Source organism: Cryptomeria japonica, chromosome 7 (assembly GCF_030272615.1).
Source record: "Cryptomeria japonica chromosome 7, Sugi_1.0, whole genome shotgun sequence".
Classification (NCBI taxonomy): domain Eukaryota; kingdom Viridiplantae; phylum Streptophyta; class Pinopsida; order Cupressales; family Cupressaceae; genus Cryptomeria; species Cryptomeria japonica.
In genome coordinates, this window is record NC_081411.1 from 107568358 (window position 1) to 107585820 (window position 17463).

The window sequence follows — 17463 nt, forward strand, 5'->3', positions numbered from 1 at the left end:
CAAAGCATGTTTATTTGGGATTTCACTCTCATTTTGCAAAACTGATTTTTTTTCCAGCAGCTTGAAGAGGAGGAAATACTTGAAGAAGATTGATTGAAGGGGTGAGAAAAGTGACTACAAGTGTGATAGGAGCTAGAAGAAGCAAGAAGAAGAGGAAGAAGAAGATTCTTCTACATTTTGGAGAGATTTTTCAAGCACAAGGTAGGGTTTTTCAACTTCTTCTTGTTTTTTTTTTGTTTTACTTTCTGATTTTCATTGTTCTATGTCATTTTTGGTCTTTTTAATTTTTTTTCCCTATTCATCTCAAGACTCAAAATGAGATTTGATGTTGAATCTTGAGGGCAAAATGATGAATCATTTTGCCCTCAAGATTCAACATCAAATCTCATTTTGAGATGAATAGGAAAAAAATTTAAAAATATATTGTTAAACAAGGCTGATTTTATTTTTATTTTTATTTTTATTTTGTGAAATGCAGTGTCAATTTGAAAATTTCACAATGAGCTCCCAAGGCACGAGTGAAGATAACATGGAAATCCATTCTCATAGTGAGAATGATTCAGAATATGAACCTGAAAATGAGGGGGGTGAACATGGGGCTGATCCTGGAGCCCAATCTAGTTCTATGGCAAGTGCAGCAGCTAGTACAGGTTGCCCTTCAGAGTTGTTGGCACCATATGCTAGGGGTCATTTTGATCCTAAGTCTCCTCTAAAACAGTTTGCTTCACAAATATCAGTACAAGGCACTGCATCACATTCAAGTGGGGGAACAAGGAAGTGGAAGTGCAATATTTGTGATAGAGAATGGTTCGGTAGCATTAGCAGGGTGAATGCACACTTTCTATTTTGGAGAGGAAAAGGCGTGAAACATTGTAAGTTTTTGGAGGAACCCAAAAATATACATTACAGAATTGAGTTTAACAGGCTTTGGGGGGTTCCAGATGACACAAATATTTCAATGCCTACTACTTTGTCTGCTAGGGCATCACTTCACGACAGCCAGAATGTGCCAGTGCCACATACTTATCATGCTTCGCAGGCGGGAGGAATGATGTTTGGATCTCCATCTACTTCACTTTCTACTGCTGCCAGGGCTAGGAAACGTAAGTTGCATACACCACAGAGCAACCCCATTGCTGATATGTTTAATGTGCAGCTGAGAGATGAGATAGATGAATCCATTGGCAATTTCTTCTTTGCCAATGGCATTCCATTTCATGTTACACGGTCTCCTTATTATAGGAAGATGATAGATATGGTGGCCTAGGGAGGACCATCTTATGTGCCACCAGGGGAGACGAAAATGAGGACCTCGATCTTGGATAAAAGCTATTCCAAGATCAATATTTTGATGGAGAAGATGAAGGCATGTTGGGCAGCATCGGGGTGCAGCATAGTTATGGATGGGTGGACGAACATTAGCCATCATCCACTCATCAACGTCATGGTCACATGTGCAGAGGGCCCATACTTCCTTAGAGCAGTTGATTGTACAGGGCATCGTAAAGATGCTGATTTCCAGTTTCAGGTCCTCAGGGAGGCTATTGAGGAGGTTGGGCCACAAAATGTGGTCCAAGTAGTGACAGATGCAGCCTATGTGTGTAGAGCAGCAGGGAGACTCGTTGAGGCAGCCTATAGACACATTTGGTGGACCCCATGTTGTGTGCATGCCATGAACAATGCACTCAAGGACATGGGGAAGATTGATTGGATTAGAGGAGTGGTCACCGATGTGAGAGATGTGCAGATGTTTATCTGCAACCACCACATTTCACATGCACTCTTCAGGACCTTCGCGAAGAAGGAGTTCTTGAAACCAGTTGAGACTAGATATGCATCCTATTTCATTCTCTTGGAGAGAATGATTGAGTTGCAAGAGGCATTGCAACTCATGGTTATGACTAATGAGTGGAATAGGTGGGCTGAGGCCAAGACAGAGCAGGGGAGAAGGGTGAAGGAGATAGTGAAGAGTGATGTGTTTTGGACTGATGCGAAATACATTGTCTCCATCATTTCTCCAGTATTCCAGGTGATCAGATATGGGGATGGGGATGCACCTAACCTTGGAGAGGTGTATGAGTGCATTGACTCTATGCTTGGCCAGATGAGGGCTGCTGTGCGAGTGAAGGACCCCTCTCTATCATTCTACAATGAGCAAATTCGGCCTATCATTCAGAGTAGATGGGACAAGTTGAACACTCCTTTGCATATGGCTGCCTTTGCCTTGAATCCTAAGTGGTACAAGGCTAGACCGGGTAGAATGACACCGATTGAGGATGATGAGGTGAAGGCGGGTTTCTTTAGATGCATAGAGAAGATGTTTGATTCCAGAGATGCCGGCACAATGCGCACTGAGTGGAGAAGATTTGCCACTCTTAGAGGTTATTCAGATGCGGCAAAGATGGATATAGACACTATGCCACAGGAGGACCCACTATTGTGGTGGAAATGTCATGGCCCGAAATCTTTGACCACCACTCTAGCCATCCGTCTGCTATCCCAGGTTTCCAGTTCTTCAACTGCTGAGAGGAACTGGTCTACATATAGCTTCATCCACTCTCTTAAGAGGAACAGACTTACCTCTAAGAGAGCAGAGAAGCTTGTGGTTGTACACAGTGCTTTGCGTCTCATTGACTGCAAGACACTTATGTACAAGGAGAGTCCAGCGGCACGATGGGATGTAGAGCCAGAGGAGCCTTCACAGATTGATGAGGATGATCCTACCACTTCAGATGCAGGGCTAGTTGGTGTGAGCTTGAGGGACCTTGATCCTCAGGAGTCCAACAGTTCCAGTGAGGAGGAGTTTGCAGATGATTAGAGGCCTCCATTAGCTACAGTTTAAGTTTTCACTTTTCAGTTTTGTCATTTTGTATTTGACTCGTCTCTTTTGTAATGCTATTGCTACACGTATTTGTATTTGGCTACTCATTGTAATGATGAATCATGTAATCATCTTTATTATTATAGACTTTGCAATGGCATCAGATATTCATATTTTTCATTTTCCTTTTTCGATATTCATATGATAGAAATGAGAAATCTCCAATTTGACAATTTCATTTGTCAAATTTTATTTACTTTTAGTTTTAGCAATTAGCATTTAGCAATTAGTTACGTATCACTAATCTAAGTAATCTACTAATCTTGGTATTTCCTATAGTTTCATTTGAAATCTAATTCTTATACTGTTATACTGTTATACATCTTTTCAAAACTAGTTTTTCAAGTACTATATGTATATATATGAGCACCACCACCCCGCCACCCCCCAGCCGTCCCCAAATTTAGGCCCTTGGTCCCCCCGTCCCGGAAACGCGTCCCCCTCGTCCCCCCGTCCCCCCATCCCCCCGTCCCCAACGCCCGTGGAACACTGCAAATTTCGGACCTTTCACGTTTTTTGCAAACTTAAAGCGAATTTCGGACCTTTCACGTTTTTTGCAAACTTAAAAGCGAATTTCGGACCTTTCATGTTTTTTGGCAACTTAAAGCATTTTTCGGACCTTTGGCCCATTTTGCCAACTTTTGAACTTTTTGAAATTTCGGCCCCAAGGTCTGTAATTCGGCCCCCTAGGCGATTTTGCAAATTTTGTGAATTTCGGACCTTAGGCCCATTTCGGCAACTTTTGTGAATTTCTCCCATTTTGGCCAGAAAGTCCAAAATTTGCCCTTCCTGGGCATTTTGGCGTTTTTAAACTTTTCCTCAAGAAGTGCGAGCTTGGGCACTTGGGCGAGTTTGTCAACTTTGGCATTTTGAAACGAAATTCGCTCCTCCTTCGGCTGGCGAAAATCATCATTCGTTCAAATCTCGTAAACTCTGTAAAAACAAACCTCATGTACTCTATCTCATCACTCTTACGCGAAAAATGACAATTTTGGGTCGTCCTGCGACCTTCAGACACCCTGCCCTTTGCTTGGCGAGCTTCGCCAACCTCTATCATCTTACGCCTATTCAAGACGATTTCACAATTTTGAACAATCTCTTGGAATTCATGCCTGAGGGCTTGTTGGTTGAAAATTTTGTACACTTGGGGAAATATACAAAATTGTGGTTTCAACCACAGCACACGAGTAAAAACTCTCCTAATTAAGGGAAGGCTCCCCCTATCTAACTACAACTTGGAAAATAAAATGGGATGGGACAGCAATCTTTCTTCTTTTTTTTCAAGAAAGACAATATCCTTTTCTCTTCACAGAAAAGGATAGCGATTGAATAACAGCAGTAACCACTTTCAAGTGAAATAAGAGAAAGGAAATGAAGTTTCCTGAAAGCACAAAGACTTCCGTCACTTCCTTCGGGATGGGACAACAATATCAAGCTCAAAGACATGACTATTGGAAGTCCTATCTACCCTTTGCTATACTAAATTTTACAACAAATAAAAGATAACAGCTCAAAGACTAAAATAATCTATTCTTACAACACAAAGACAAGAACTAATGCAAGCTCAAAGACTTGCTGCTATTTCTTATCACACAATAATTTTTTTCTCAAAAACAGATGCAAGCTTGCGAATAATAGTAATCAAATTCTTGTTACTAGATTCCGCTTGACCATTACCTTGAGGATAGTAATCAGATGAATGAGTTAACAAAATATTATACTCAAAGCAAAATTGTGAAATTTCTGAGGAAGAGAAAGTAGCCGCATTATCAGTCACAATTTTGAAAGGAACACCAAACCTGGAAATAATATTCTCCTTGAGGAATCTGCATACTACCTCAGAAGTAGCGTTCTTTACTGGTATGGCTTCCACCCACTTGGTGAAATAATCAGTAGCTGTAAGGACATAGGAATGACCTGCACTTGAGGAGGGATTGATCACACCAATGAAATCAATGCCCCATTGTCGGAAAGGTTCTTCAACAATAACCGGCTTCAATGGTAATGCTACAAGCTTTGGTTTACCTACAAACTGCTGACAATGTACACACTTACGTACCCACCGAAAAGCATCTTGAAAGAGTGTAGGCCAATAATATTTTGCTCTCAAAATTTTATGAGCGGTCACTGGGGCAGAAAAATGTCCTCCACAAGCCTTGTCATGAAAAGATTCCAGCAATTTAGTTTGTTGCGCTTTGTCAACACAAAGGAGGAAAGTACCGTCAATGGCTTTCTTGTACAAACCAGCATCCCATAATACGAAGTTTGCAGCTTTCAACTTGATACTTCTCTTTTCCTTGAATGTCAAATGTTGTGGACATTCGCCATAGGTCAAGAAAAATGCTATATTAGAGTACCATTCATCAGTGGTACTAACAAATAGCACTTTGGGAAGATCTTCTGAATCATTCAATTCTCGCTCCTCTGGAATACCTTCCGCCATCAACTGACAGAGTCCTCTTCCTCGAACGAGCTTTGTAGGCCTGATCTCCAAGTCATATTCTTGGATTCTAGCAATCCAATTTCCTCTTTTTGTACCAAACTCTTGTTGTGTTAAGATAGATTTGACTGATGTATCAGGAACTAACACAATGGTATGAGAATTCAATATGTAAAAACGGAAGTTCTTAACTGCTTTTACCACCGCATAAGCATTCTTTTCAATAGAGGAATACTTGAGTTCATGAGACTTCAAAGGACAACTCATGAAAGCGATAGGAGATTCAATTCCTTCTGAATTTTTCTGCATCAAAATAGCCGACAAAGTATGCTCGGAAGCATAGCTATAAATAATGAACTCCTTAGTGTAGTTGGGACAAACCAACACAGGCGCATGAGCAATTGCATCTTTGATTTCATTGAATGCCACTCTTCCTTCAGAATTCCAATGGAAAGAAGACTTTCCTTTCATCATGTCCACAATATGACGAGTCTTCTCTGCAAAGTCAGGAATGAATCTTCGCAGAAAATTAACCTTGCCAAAAAAAGAATGAACAGCAGTCTTATTGGACGGCAAAGGGAGGTTCTGAATAGATCTAACCCTTTCAGGATCAACCTTTATGCCCTCCTTGGAAACAATGTGACCCAGTAGTTTTCCTTCCGTCACCCCAAAAACTGACTTCTTGGGATTAAGAGAGATGCCATGCTTGCGACATCTTTCAAGTACATCTTGTAGATGAAAAAGATGATTCTCATGATCTTTAGAAAAAACAGTAAGATCATCAAGGTATACTACAATATACCTCCCCACAATACCACGGAAAGCTAAGTCCATAGCTCGCTGGAAAGTAGCTCCTGCATTGATCAAACCGAAAGGCATTCTGCAGTATGCAAACGTACCCCATGGAGTGGTGAATGCAGTCTTGTATTGATCAAGTTCATTAACCTCAATCTGATTGTATCCCGAAAATCCATCGAGCATAGATAGCATCTCGGAGCCTGTCACTGTTTGAAGGACTTGATCCATGATTGGCAATGGATAATTGTCTTTAAGTGATAGCTGATTAAGATTCCTAAAGTCCACACAGATACGTATTTCTCCATTCTTCTTACGCACCAGTACTATGTTTGCCAACCATGTTGAATGATGGATGGGAAAGATAATCCGAGCATCAAGCATCTTTTGAACTTTAGAAAGAATGGTACCTGAAATCTTTGGATTATATTGGCGTTGCTTTTGTCTGAAAGGTTCCGCACCAAGCTTGAGAGGAATGTCATGCTGCACTTCCTTGGGTTGGAAGGACTTTAGATCATCATATGAGTACGCCAAAACATCATGATATTGACACAAAAGCTGAATAAACTGATTTCTCTCTTCTAAAGTGCAGTTATTGCCAATATTGACAAACTTTGGATCTCCGTCAGATCCAATATTGTATTTCTCATATCCCATAAGAGAATCAGTAATCTCTTGTTGTCGTCTCTTGATATAACGATCATGTTGATCGAAAAGTTTTTCAAGAGAAACCAATCCCTTGGGGATTTTATTTCCTTTCAGCTGAAGGATATTTTCATCTGATTCAGATGATGTATCAGGCACCGGATCTGAAGACGAAGAAGAAGGAGAATTACTTCCTTCAAAATACAAGTTGTTGAAACCATCCTCAGCTTGCAAGAAATTATTAATCTGCTTATCATCATTGAAGATCTGCCAATGATCCCAATTATCAGGCACACTAGGTCTGCAGATTATCTCAATGATGTATTTATCTTGACCAAAGTCAAGATGTGGAATTAATGAAGTAGCTGAAACAGCAAGAGAATCAGCTCTATCATTGTATTCACGAGGAACAACTGAGATATTGAAAGAATCAAACTCTTCAATATTCTCCCATACCAAATTGCGATAATGCTTGAGCCTGTCATTCTTAGTTTGATATATGTTTCTTACTTGACAAACAATTAATTCTGCATCGCCTTGGGCATGAAGGTTTCTGATTCCTCTTTTCAATGCAACACTCATTCCCAACAAGAGCGACTCATATTCAGCCGTATTGTTGGTATTAGCAAATTCTAATTTGAAAGAGTAAGGGAAGATCTCTCCCTTGGGAGATATAAGAACTACACCAGCTCCGGATCCATTCGTAGCACAGCTGCCATCAAATTCAAGAGTCCATACATCATTTGAACTGTTGTTTTCATTGGAATGATTAGAGCTGCCTTCCTCCGAGATGAGTGCATTGTGAAAAGAAAACTTATCATCTTCTTCCATAGGAGAGGATGAACCTTCCTCTTGAACAGACGAAGAATGAAGCTCTTCTTGTTGAGGAGGTGATGGAATACTTTCATCAGCAACTGAAGATGTGACCTCTTCAACCATAACATATGAACTGGATGACCCATCTTCTGATGTTTGGTCCTGATCAATATCAACAAAACTTTCATTTGCCGAAAGTAATGAAATATTAGAGCTGCTAGAAGGATAATCTTCAGCAAATTCTGAAATTTCATCAACATGGAGGTAGTAATTCCCAAAACCTGAAGATTCAAAAAGAATCTAAGCATGAGGGTCATTGGATTTGACAACCGTGTACTTGGTCTCTCTTTCAGGAATTAACTTCTGCACAACACCTTTGACAGGTATTCTTGCTTCTGTCATATCCATGTTGAGTTCACCTCCAACATCTTTACAAAAATTACGGCCAAGCAACATTCCGTATGATGCAGGAACGTCAGCCACCAAGACAGTCATCTTTATCTTATTATCCGGAAAAGCAGCAAATGCAAATTGTGCGTCCTTTATTTGTCCAATAAGGGGCACTTGCTTGTTCTCCATGGAATAACAATGACCAAAAGTTTTGGTCAAAGTCAGCCCCAAAGCTTGAGCAACCTTCGCGGGCATGACTTTATCAGAAGCACCAGAACCCAAGACACAATTGCTTAATTGAAAACCATTGATCAACAAGGAAATGTAAAAAGGTTCTATTTTTCCCTGTGTGGTAGATGGAATGGTTACCAAATGATTAGGCAACTTCTTGGGTTCTTGTGGGATAGTGTTTTCAAGTATGGGACGAGTCTCCTTGCTTTTAACAAAATCAGCTAATCTATCAAATTGATCAGGATTAGCTTGCAAATACTCAACTTCGGACATCTGAATCTTAGTCTTCCTAGCATGGTCAATAATATCAAAGGCTTGAAATGAACCAGCTGGAAAAGGATTAACATTGTCCGAAAATGTTTTGGGGTTGGGCATACTAGGCTTGGGGTCAACAGATGAAGCAAGAGAAGGACTTTTGTTACTTACTTGATTTTTTGCTGCATCCTTTGAAATATAAGGCAGCGGTGTTCCTCTTTGAGCAATAACAACAGGTGGTTGTAAATCACTTGCGATCTTTGCAGCTTCTTCTTGCTGGGCCAACCGGGTCTGGAATCTTGTCGTTACAGCAAATGCTTGGCTATGAGTCCTGTCGGTAGCAACAGAGTCATCATAGTGCATGTAACGTATAGTAGAGTCGCCAGTCACTTCTTCTTCTTCTTGTTGAGGAAGAGCAACTTCATTGGACTGATAACCAAAATAAGAAGACTCATTTTGATCAGTCTCATAATAACCAATTGCTGCCTTTGAAGAAGGAGGCTCAAGCGCAAGTTTCTCCGGAGGGGGAGGTAACTTGGGTTGATTTTTGGCAGCATAACTGGCAGCAGCATTAGGATATGTCCTTCTTGGGATATCCTTGTACGGTGCAAGGTAGGAATTCTGAGACACTTGCTTCTTCAAAGCAAGAAGTTCATTTGCCAATTTTTGTACCATTGGATCGATAGAACCAGAAAATGAACTATCCTGGTGCGAAACTCCTTTGGACCGATTAGAATCCTTCTTGATCTTACCAGCTAAGATCAAATCGTCCTCAATTTCAGTAGCCATCGATTGAGCAACTTCTAAATCAGCAGGAGATGCTCGTCTTAAGAAGAAACTGACCTCGGGCAATTGAGTGTTGATGAAAAAACACTTGAGGTTTTCAGGAGTAGGCTTAGAATTAACGGGAATTCTATTTGCTAATTTGTTAAATTTAGCAATGAATTCACGCATGCCTTCATGCGTATCCTTCTTCATTTGTGTCAACTGGGCCAATAAGGCGTGCTCATCTTCTGCAGGCTTAAAACGTTCCTCGAACTTGTCTCTCAACGAGTTCCAGGAAACAATTGAACCAGCCGTAAGATTGAAAAACCAGTCGGCTGCAATACCTTGAAGAGTCTCTATGAACAACTGACCAACAACATCTTGATGTTCAACCCCAAGAACACCACATGCCATATAAAAGGACTTGACATGTTCATCTGGGTGTTGCTTTCCATCGCCATAAAATTTGGGAAGATTTTTGCGTGAACCTTGTGGAAGCGGATGAAGAGGCGGGGTTAATGCCAAAGGACCAAAAGCTACTCCCCATGGACCGGGAGGAGGAAGTGGAGGATTAGCCATATTAGGTAATGAAGGTATTAGTGGTTTGAAAAAGAAGGAAGAATTTTCACTTGGGATGGATTTCTTCTTCCTTGAAGGAGGATAACTTGTGGTTCGTGAAAGGGAAGATGTACTAGTGAGCAAAAAGTATCTAGCTCTTTCAGCAACAGATATTTCTTCTGAATGTTCACCTTTCTTCCGACGAACGTAAACACGCGAACTTTCCAGCTTAAAGAAATGAAGGAATTTCCAAGATCTTCTTTCAAAACGGTAGGACACTAGTCTTCAAACGAAAGCGTGAGGCTCCCGAATGCGTCCGTGTCCCCAGCAGAGTCGCCAAAAAACTGTTGGTTGAAAATTTTGTACACTTGGGGAAATATACAAAATTGTGGTTTCAACCACAGCACACGAGTAAAAACTCTCCTAATTAAGGGAAGGCTCCCCCTATCTAACTACAACTTGGAAAATAAAATGGGATGGGACAGCAATCTTTCTTCTTTTTTTTCAAGAAAGACAATATCGTTTTCTCTTCACAGAAAAGGATAGCGATTGAATAACAGCAGTAACCACTTTCAAGTGAAATAAGAGAAAGGAAATGAAGTTTCCTGAAAGCACAAAGACTTCCGTCACTTCCTTCGGGACGGGACAACAATATCAAGCTCAAAGACTTGACTATTGGAAGTCCTATCTACCCTTTGCTATACTAAATTTTACAACGAATAAAAGATAACAGCTCAAAGACTGAAATAATCTATTCTTACAACACAAAGACAAGAACTAATGCAAGCTCAAAGACTTGCCGCTATTTCTTATCACACAATAATTTTTTTCTCAAAAACAGATGCAAGCTCAAAGACTTGCTGCTCCTTCAAGAGAGTTTCCTATTTTAATTAATCTTCTCTACTTGCAGCTCAAAGACTTCAAATCAGATTGGACTAAGCTCCTTTAGAAACACTTTGCATAGAAGAAATAAAAGATTCAAACTCAAACACGTAGCTCAAAGACTCAAAACTTGAGTAATCCTTCTTTATTATTCTTCAAAACCTTCAATTCACATACATAAGCTCAAAGACTTCTTGCTATAAATTTGGCAGAGTTTTTGCTTGCTTTCCAAAAGATGAAAATTACAATGGACCTCTCAAGTATTTATAGAATAGGAGCCTTGAGAAAAAGGTGGGAGGATCTTAACTAACTTGAGAGATTCTCTCAACCACCAAGACTCATCCAATAAATAACTGAGACTTCATTAACTAACTAAGAGTTACTCTAACTAACTAAGACTTATTCAGACTACAGTCCTAATCGGACACAACTTGTAGTTATCTTACATGTAATTACAAAAGTACAAGTAATGTGTAACTTGCATTTTACATAAACTGCTTTTACATGCATCTTGTTAAAACAAAATTACAACTAAGAAATTACAAAAAGAGAGAAGATTCAACTAAGTGCTGAAAAACACTTAAGTTGAATTTTGTGAAGACATGAATCCTTGAAACTTCCGGATGCTTGCTTGTAGTTCCTCGGGATTCGGTTCATGAGTGTTCTTAGCAACTACCATAGTCTTCACAATAGTGTCGTGGCAGCGGAGAAGCGCGGAATTGTCTTTATCCAAGATGGACTGAATCTCATGCAAAAAGGCTTGGTGTTTCATCAATGTTTGAATTGGAACTGCCGAGAATTGTTCACTCCTCCATTCACCGTGAATCCTCATCTGTAAATCTGCAAGAACCTCTTCTTCTGGAATTAGTTCTCCATCCTGACTTACTATATTGCAAGAGGCCCTTTCACAATGTGAGACAATACCTTGATAAACTTCATCCCGGAATTTCCTTGCATCGCTGATCTCTTCGATGAGGGATTTAAGAACAAGAGTTTTGTTTTCCATGAGTTCCTCGAATTCCAAGTACATGACCCTGGAAGAAATGATGGCGTGATCCTGCAGGATATTGAGCTGTTGTTGGGGCATGGTACGCCAGATTGCCAGACTTTTCTCAACACTTTCCAGATTCTTTTTGAAAGTGTTAGAAGTCTGATCCAATTTCTCCTCAATGGTTTCCAGCTTAGACATTATTTGAAAAATGTCTTTTATCACTTGCACGCATTGATCATGAAGCTGATCAACCCAGGAATCCAGTGCTTGTACTTTCTGAGCAGCTCTTTCCACTCCACGAATCGATTCTTGGGAACCAGAAGAACCTATAGAGTTACTCCCTTCGGCAGCAGGTTTTGTGATTTTATGGATGGCTGCCATGAGCTGTCGATTTTCTTCTTCTAGCTTGTTTTTCTTTGCAAGAAGATCGTCACATCTTTGCACTAGTGAAGCAACAGAAAACTGAGCATCATGTTTAATAACCTCATGTGTTTGCTTGCCCAATTCTACCTTTGTAACCTTATAATCAGCAACTGACATTTCATCAAGTGGTTTATCTGCAATAGGTTCCACAATTTCAGCTACTTTCATCTTGTTGCTATCAACAGTTACCCTGGAAATAGTCTTCGCCTTCTTAGCAACTTTAGATCTGGACTGTTTGAGTTGCTGGTAGTCAAAGGCATCAGGTGAGATCTCTTGCTTCTTTCTTTTCGGGGTGAAAGAACTAAGCCATGGAGGCAAAGTCATCAACTCACTTCCTGTAGCAGCTGTAGGCAAAGGAGAAGCAGTTTCTGTTTGAATCACCGTGGTCACCCTGGGAGGAATATCTGTTTGAATAGTGACTATGTTTTTCTCAGTTACCAACGGACATGAAGATTGCCTCATGAATTCTTCAAAACCAGAAGTGGAAGTGTCAATTTCTGATAACTGAATGCAAATGGGAATATCTTCAGGAACTTTCAACACACTTTCTTGCTGTTGATCAGGAGAAGGCTCGTATGCTGAAATGGGAACTGCATTCTGAGGAGACTCATCAATGAGCAAATCAGGAGGAGAAAGAGGCGTCTCAATGGAAACTGGAGGAATGACCTCGTGAGGCGTGTCTAGAGCTGGAGACTTAGGCGCATCATCAGATTGCTGCCCCTCTTCTGGATTATCCAGATCGACCACCTGAACATGGAACCGTGATTTCTCCTTCCCACAAGTAGTTGTTTCTTCAGGTGGAAGCACTACTGCACGACTAACTCGTAATTTGATCCTTGTGCTTGAAGATGAAGCACCCTCCTTATTATCAATCTGAATCTCAGACTTCCGTCCAAGAGGCCCTGTAGAATCATCTTCTTTACCAACCTTGATTTTGATAAGTCTAACAGCATTGCTTTTCAACCATGCGTTAGTGTTGGCCAAGATAGGCTGAAATCTGTCAAGAATGGAGACGCACTCTTTATGTGACCATTGGATCAAAGGAAGTGGAGCTTCCTCAACCCTCCGTGAAGTGTATTCAGGATCAAGTATACGCCCGTCATCAATCATCCCTTGTGGGATATCTGCCAAGTTCAAGTCAACAATTTGCTCAACAGTGAGCCTGCAGTAATCCATCTTCAGAACTTCAGCTTCTGTGCGGAGATCTGCCCAGATGTCTTCAATGCGATGAACATGCACAAAGGATTTCTTGATCTTTTCCTTCATACCTCTATAATCAAAATCAGCTCTAGGTTTGAACCTCTTAAGCTTGATTTCCTGCAATTCAACCTCCATGGCCTTAGCCCTCACAGATGTGACAAGGGAGTATCGACCAATTTTCAATGGATTTGTGCTGGAGATCCCCATTCCAACCTTGTGTCTAGCAGACTGAAGAGTATGAACAGCCATAATCTGTCTTCCCAACTCCATAAGAATTATCCTATCGGTCGGGTATCTTGGAAGCATGTATGGTTGTCCATCATAGCACCCAACCCTCATGTAGGTGAAGGTGGGAAATTGCAGGAATAAGCACCCATACTCAGATACCTTGACCCATGCCTCATCTGATACTCGTTTATTTCTGAGATCCATGTCAAACTGACACATAAAATATCCAAAGAACGCGTCTTGAACTCTTCTGAAATGTAGTCTGCTAGGTTTCAAAGGCAGCTGGTCATAATATTCCCAAACTGGTATGAGCGAGCGATCACCCTTGGTAGAAAGACTTGGAAAGTGTCTAAGTGATGCTGCTAAATATACCAAATAAGAATTCATAAAGAAGGTCATAGTGGTAGGAACCGCTGCAAGTTGTTCGCACAAAGCATCGCTGATGATTTCACCCCATGAAATGTGATGCGACTGCCGTATGAACATGATGAATTGATACATCCATGGCTCAAAGACATTAGAGTGCTCAAGGCCTAACATTCTGCTGAGAAGAGTGATGGTGTCTCCTATCTCCCACTTGAAATCACAACGGTACAACTTTGCCCATCTTGAGAAGGAAGGACGTGGCTCATGAATCCACCTATTGATGTGGCGCTTGCAATCTTTTTCTCTTTTCACATAATACTCTGCTGCACTTTCTTTGGTGATTTCCATATAAACAGGTGCAGGAGGTATTTTGAAGACCTTCTCGATTGTATCTGCATCAAGACGAATTATGGCTTCAACATCATCATTTTTTATGACTCTTGACTCTTTGTCAAAATGATGGGCGCATGCAAGAACAAATTCAGGTTCTAGGGCAGCCACTGGGAAAGAAGACGCATGATGGATATGGCTGTCCAACAGCCGCTGCAAGTTGTTATCCTGTGGATCTTCTACCCTGTGAATGAATTCTGCCATATCAACATGCCCTATTTCTGTGTCCCTGATGCGATCCAATGGAGAAGATACCTGGGAAGGTGCAACCTCATTCTGGTATTTGTCATATTTGTATTTCATTTTCTTTGGAGTTGGCGATGCCGACAAATCTGACATTGATTGCGAACCTGGAATGCTGTGATGAAGACTTAAAAGGCTTAAGGCCACATCATAATCAGCTGCAAATATCATTCTTTCTTTTTTCAAATGGGTAAAACTTTGATCTCTGAATTTCACGGTTTTGTGAGAAGAAGAGGGAAGACATGTAGAAATGGGAAAATCTTGACTTTGACCAATTTCGGATCTTGGGGGAATTTTCGCAAGTATACAAGTTGGAAAGTACATACATGCAATCGGGATTTTAAAACCCGAATACAAGTATACTTGTAAATTCGAAAATGGAGAAATGGATGAAAAATGGGATTTTGACTTGCGGGAAATGATGGAAATGGAAAGTGCGGATATCGGGAACGTGAATGGATAGAAATGGGAATATCCGGGATAGTCATTTTCATGAAAATGGGAAGATCTTTTCAACATGTAATCCGGTTTTCAAAACACGAATTTGCAAGAGAGGGGTATTTCACATTTTTCAAGCTTGGAAATTTAACCAAAAATGATTAAATTCCTCAACCATAGGGGAAGAACAAGAATTTCCAGCGAACTTGTAATCGAGATTAAAAATCCCGAATACAAGCTAAGATGGAATTTTGAGAAGAATAATGCAATTTAACAATTGCATTTCAAAGGGAAGATTTCTTTCATGAAAACCAATTTTAAGGGAAAAACAACACATGCGAAGAATGCAACAAATAACGAAAAATGAAGAAAACATGAAAATAATAAGAAGAAGAGAAGAAAAGAAGAACATACCTTGATTGGAAAATCAAAATGCTTCTCCAACAATGCAATACTTCTTGAGATGAAGAAGCAAAACTGGACTATTAAACCCTTATCACGTTTTTTTGTGAAAATGCCCCCAAAAATGGCAGCAATCTTAAACTTGGAGGAGTAAAATGCCAATGAAAGTGTTCATTTCAAGTTTGTTGAAGCAAAACGATCAAGGTATTTGCTGAAGCAATAACACCAAAGGTGTTTGAAGAGGAAACAATGCCAAAGGTTTAAAATGCAGCCAAAGAGAATCACGTTTTTGCCAAAAACGTGGTATTCAATATTCATTCAATGAACCATTAAATGATGCGAAACCAATCCCATGCTCCACGCCTTGGTAGAAAAGGGCAAAACGATTTAGGAGTATGCAAGATGTTAAAGATTCAACCCCTCAAAACGTGGCATTAATGATTCACGTTAGGAAAAAACGTGGTTGCTGTTTTTAGGGTAAAAACCAGCGAATTTGTCCTTGAAATGGCATGATAGATGTCCAAAAATGCAAGAAGATAGGATGCAAACCCAAAACGCCTCCTTCATCCAACGATTCCTCCACAAATTTCGCTTTGAAAAAGTCTAAAATCGCTTCCCTCTTGCATTTCGGGTTTTGAAAAACAAATGGCAAGTTTGTTTTCTTCAAAAGGGAGCAAATCGGGTTTTGAATACAAAATAACAAGTTCGATTTGAACTTTTCCCTCTTTCATGCTTAAAATCGGGTTTTGAATATAAAACAACAAGTTTAAAATCTCACTTTTTCACTCATTAAGCCAAAATCGGGTTTTTTTGGACAAATGACAAGTTTAAAATTGTCAAAAATGAACTTTTATGTTAAAATCGGGTTTTAAAAGACAAACTGCAAGTTTAAAAATACTTGTAAGGGGGAAATAAAATCCCTACAACAAGTATTAAACACTTGCACACATGTAATGGGGATTTAAAATCCCTATTTCATGTGAAAACCATTAAAGTAGGGGTTTTTTGGACAAACTGCAAGTTTACTTGCAGTTGAGCTAAAAAACCCCTATTTTAACTAAAAATGACCAAAAAACAACAAAAAGATAAAAACATTAAATGGGAAACTTAAAATAAATTACAAGTGACATATTTGAAATAAAAGTGCACATGTAATTGGTCAAAAATTCCCCTACAAAGACCAAAACAATGAATATCATTAAAACTTGCAGTTTGAAGAAAATTCTCCACCTGCAGTCTGGGTTTTAAAACCCGAAATTGAAGGAAAGGCATAGCAAACGAACCCAGAATTGGACGAAATTTGAAACGTAGTTCGAGAATGGACTGAGGATTAAGCCAGTCCAAGGATTAGTCAAAATTCTGCCTCGAGAAGCGTGCCATAGAGTAATAATTTTTATTTTTTCATAAAAATTTCATCGTAGTGGTCCTTCATTTTTGGAAACAAAAATGAGGACAACAGGGCTAGACTAGCCTAATGGAATCACTGGCTTCTTTTCTTAACAATGCTATCTTATGGATTGAATGCGGGCTCGCTCGAAAGGACATGAGAGGCCCTGCGCGAAACTCAGCAGGGCGAAGACGAAACACTCAAAAAAGCGAAGAGGGACCCTGTCGGTGATAGGGAGCGTGTGCAACACACAACAGAGCTGAACCTCCATTGTTGCTCCCGTTGTTACTCCCATTTCCATTGCCTACAGGAGCATTAGAAGTGTTGGCTTTATCCATTATTGGGTTGGTTAGGGGTCCCAACAACGTTCTAGTTAAGTTTGGCCAGCAGTAGAGACATCATGTCCATCATGGCATTGAATTGTCTCTCAGCCTTCTTATCAGGTGCCTCATTCTGTTCTGTAGCCTTGTCTGCCATTGAATCCACTGAGTCTGAAGAATCTAAATCCTTCCCTCTGTTCCTCAGTACTTCTGAAAAAGTATCCCCTTCCGACACTATCGGAATATGAAACTGTTCTCTTATGTTGTCGGTTGTAGTATCTGACGTCTCTGTTACTCATGGAGACTTCTGAACCCACTGAAACTCACAGGCTGGCAAGAAAACCAGCTCTAATACCACTGTAATATCTCAAATATTTTTTTTTTTGTTTTTTTGACCAATAATAATCATCCACAAAC